Here is a 4,340-nt window from a genome sequence, read left to right on the forward strand (position 1 = left end):
ATTAATACACTGCTAGAAAGTCTGAACCACATCAATTTATCATGTCAATGCAGATGACACCCATATTTATACATATAGCCACAATTTCTCTCCTGAACTTCTCTCTCACATGTCCAACTTCTTCCTTAACATCTTCAGCTAGATATTCTTCCAGCACCTCATAGCATCCCCCTTGTGTCCATAACTGAATCATCTTCCCCACTAAACTCAACTTCCTTCACCCAGGTTCAAAACCTGTTTTCTTCACTTTCTCTTATTGCACTCTATTTTTTCTTTAATTTGGATTTGCTTTATTGTGTCTTGGTTTCTCATGAAGTCACTAGCTTCCATTTCCTCAATCCCAATTCTTAGGAAATTATTTTCATCAGAGAGCTTTTGTACCTACTTTTCCATTTGGTTTTTCAAGCTGTTGAGTTTTTTCTCATGACTTTCCTGCATCACCCTCATTTCTCTTTCCATTTTTTCCTCTACTTCTCTTACTTTATCTTCAAAGTCCTTTTTGAGCACCTCTGTGGCCTGAGACCAATTCATTTTTTTCTTGGAAACTTTAGATGTAGAGGCCCTGACGTTGTCATCTTCTTCTGAGGGTGCACCTCGATCTTCTTTGTCACATCCTCTGCCTGCTCATCTTGCCCATCTTTTACTTGATTTTTAACTCCTTCTTAGTGTGAGGTCCTGTTTCCTCGTTATACGGTCCCAAGCTTCAGGGGGTCTCAGGTGTTGTGATTTAATGAGGGGCAGTTTCTTCACTCGCCTAACCTTTTCTCTGGTCTGTATATAATCCCAGGCCAACTTGCTAATTAACCAGACAGCAAAACTTTCTGTGCTATTGGTTGTTAGCTCTGACGAGCCTGCACCCCTTCCCCACCTGCGCTGCCACCACTCAAGGTTTCTTCCTGGTTCCCTGCTGGGGTAGAAATCCAAATCTCCCCTTAGCTACTACATGTACCCCCATAGACTCCCTCCCAGCCAGCCATTCAGCCCTTTCACCAGACTGTGAGCTTAGTTACAGAAGAGGCCAGCACTGCAGCTGATTCGGAGGCTCGGGGGTAAGTTTCTCTGGTGCAGCCTGCCTGGGGCTGGATCTGTGTCAGCCTGATCATAGGACTCGACTCTACTTCCAGCCTGGCTCCCTCTCCTGCCGAACTTGCAAGCTGTCTGGCTGGACAATAATTTCAGCCATCTTTTTGTGGGTTCTGCTGCTCTGGGAGTTTTCTGGTTGTGTTTGGAGATTCTTTGAAGTAATTGTGTCAGGAAGTCTGAGCATTTACTGCCTTTCCTCCACCATCTTGGCTCCCCTTCACTTTCTCTTATTACTATTCCTCATCCAACAAGTCACCAAATCTTGTTGATTCGGACCATGTTTAAAACTACTTCCTTCTCTTTACTAATGCAACCACCATTCTAGTTCGGGACCTCATTGCCTCTCCACTGGATTACTAAAATATCTTCTTATACTGGTCTTCCTGCCAGTCTCTCCCCTTCATACTTCCTTCACATAGTAGAAACTCAATATGTATTTGTTAAAGATCTATAAACCTCATGCCAGCACATCCTGATGCTTTCTTTATTATTTTTTAAATTAACAAGCATTTATTTTCTCTCCCTCCCTCCCTCCTTCATCTTCTTCTAGAAGAGACTCAGAAAATTTGGGATGTGGTAAACATTGAAAAAATAACACATGATTTAAATTGATTAAATTTTAAATAAGAAAGGCTGGGTTACCAATATGGAAGTTATTTCAGAATCATCTATGTACAGTCAGGTCATTGATTGATTAGTGTAAAATGAATATCAAACTAAAAAAAATTAAAATAAAGCACTCTGTGTGATTACAACTGCTTCTACCTGACCTAGTTAAACAAGTTGTTGTCTGGGTTTGGGGGTGGTGGAAGAGGATGAATAACAGCTGCTCCAACTGTTTTCTTTAAGTTAAAAAGATGTTTGTGAACAATAAAATCAAAATAAACAGAGAAAAAGACTGGTATGGTACATTTGTCCATATTCCTGGCATTCAGAGATATGAAATATAGTATTGCATGTTGCTCAGTCTTAGAAGTCTCTCTGTGATAGTTAATGTTTTAGTCCTGCCTAATACAGGAAGAAGAGGGATAGATGACCTCTCAAAATGCTTCCCTATCCCAAAATTCCATGACTTTCCAATGTCCATTTTTCTCTAAATCAAACCCCTATTGCTCTTTAACTTGGGGGGGGGGGAAATCTGTAAATACCCCTAATGTATTGTCATTTCCCAGGGGAGCAAACATTTGGTCAATTCACTCCTTGCCATCTTTTCCCTATGCCAGTGGAAAGAACCCTGAACTTCTCAGAAGATCCATGCAGCCCTAGTTGTGCCATTTATAGCTGTATGACTTCAAAAAAGGTAATTAGCCTCTGCCCTACCAACCTGACAGGATATCAAAAGGAAATTATGTTTGTGAAAGTGCATTGTAAACTTTCACATAAAGCTATGCCATATGACATTATTCTTACTACCATTGCCACTTCTGCCTACGGAAGTAGAGGGAGGGTGGAGTGATATCTGTTTTTAAAACAAAACTGATGCAGTTTGTAATTATGCAAATAAAGCTACTAAAATGCCCATGCCCTTTGAACTAGCCACTCCATTACTGGACTTATACTCCAAGGAAACCACAGACACTTGACACTTACTAGCTGTGTGACCCTGGGCAAGTCACTTAACCCCAATTGCCTCACCCCCCCCAAAAATAATCCAGAGCCCTTCCCACCCCTCAAACCCCTTCAAAAAAAAAAGAAAGTGCACCAAAATATTTATAGCAGCAGTTTTTGTGATAGCAAAGAATTGGAAACAAAGTATATGACCATGGATTAGAGAACAGCTAACCAAATTGTAATATATGAATATAATGAAATATTACTGCACTGTAAGAAATAATGTGTGTGATGAATACAAAGAAAAATGGAAAAATTTATCTGAACTGGTGCAGAATGAAGAAAACAGAGCCAAGAAAATACAGTAACTTCAGCAATATAAATGGGGAAAAAACAATTACATGCCAATAAATCAAAAGTTAATGTAACAAAATTATAAAGACCCAGCAGGACAAAATGAAGAGATATGAGCAGACACCACCAACCCACTAGTATTATTTCCAAAGGTAGCCCCTAAGTCACTGGCAGGGTGGGGGTGTTGAAACCACTGGTGCTGATAGGAGCCCTCGCCAACATGCGGGGACTGGTTATTCCAAGTCTGGTTACTCCAAACTGGAAGGCTTCCAGAAAGATTCACCATATAGTCCTGGTGGAACAGAGAGTGGAAGCTTACGTACTCCCCAACAGCTGATGCATTCTGAACCATATTGCTGCAATTCTTTGACCACATGGTGTCTTTCTGCCATCTCTTTGACTTTATTATTTGGTTCTGAAAACAGGTCTTGAACCATTTGTAAGTGAGGTTCAAATTCTCAGCCGCATTTTGGATCTCCTGTGGGGGCTAAGGTATTTTTGTTCCACAAATTTACTGTTGAGTACATTCAGTTGAGCTTGAGAGAACATTGTCATCATCTTGGGTTTTTTTGACCAGACTCTGATCTTTTCCCTGATGAATCTTGGACTTGTTCTGGAAGGAAAGGTTGTTTGAAGTTGGGCTAGTGGCAGAGTCAGGAATACCTTGAACAAACATATCAATGGATGGAGGAGGAGGAGAAATTGCTGTGCTTGGCTAGAGCTTTTCTGGGCTTTAGAAATTAGAGTAAGGGCTGGAGGAGGTAATTGGCTCTGGCTGGGACTCAGAGATCCCAGAGGTGTTGTAAAGGCGGCTGACATTGCCTTTGGGCTGGGAAGGCTGGCATTGCTGCAAGTGGGAACAGGAGGTCATATTTAAGGCAAGATGCTCCCAAAATGGAATTTTAATTTCCTTTTGCACTTGGGTCTTATCTTACATTCTAGGGAATCCAAGGAAGTTCTTAACCATTGCTTTAAGTCTATTTCTTTTAAGTTCATTGCTTTAAGATAGATGGATTGATGCATGCATGCATGGATGGATGGTTAGAAAGGTAGATAGAGGGGTGGCTAGGTGGCGCAGTGGATAAAGCACTGGCCCTGGATTCAGGAGTTCCTGAGTTCAAATCCGGCCTCAGACACTTGACACTTATTGGCTGTGTGACCCTGGGCAAGTCACTTAACCCCCATTGCCCCACAAAAAAAAAAATTTCTTTGGGGCAGCTAGGTGGCGCAGTGGATAAAGCACCGGCCCTGGATTCAGGAGTACCTGAGTTCAAATCCGGCCTCAGACACTTGACACTTACTAGCTGTGTGACCCTGGGCAAGTCACTTAATCCCCATTGCCCTGCAAAAAA

At 41.6% G+C, this 4,340-nt stretch overlaps 1 pseudogene; it reads right to left on the minus strand.

Annotated features, from left to right (window-relative positions):
• Positions 1-3,067: 3,067 nt before the first annotated feature.
• On the minus strand, positions 3,068-3,859 carry LOC122738626 (annotated as a pseudogene).
• Positions 3,860-4,340: the final 481 nt, after the last annotated feature.

Source organism: Dromiciops gliroides, chromosome 2, assembly GCF_019393635.1.
Source record: "Dromiciops gliroides isolate mDroGli1 chromosome 2, mDroGli1.pri, whole genome shotgun sequence".
Classification (NCBI taxonomy): domain Eukaryota; kingdom Metazoa; phylum Chordata; class Mammalia; order Microbiotheria; family Microbiotheriidae; genus Dromiciops; species Dromiciops gliroides.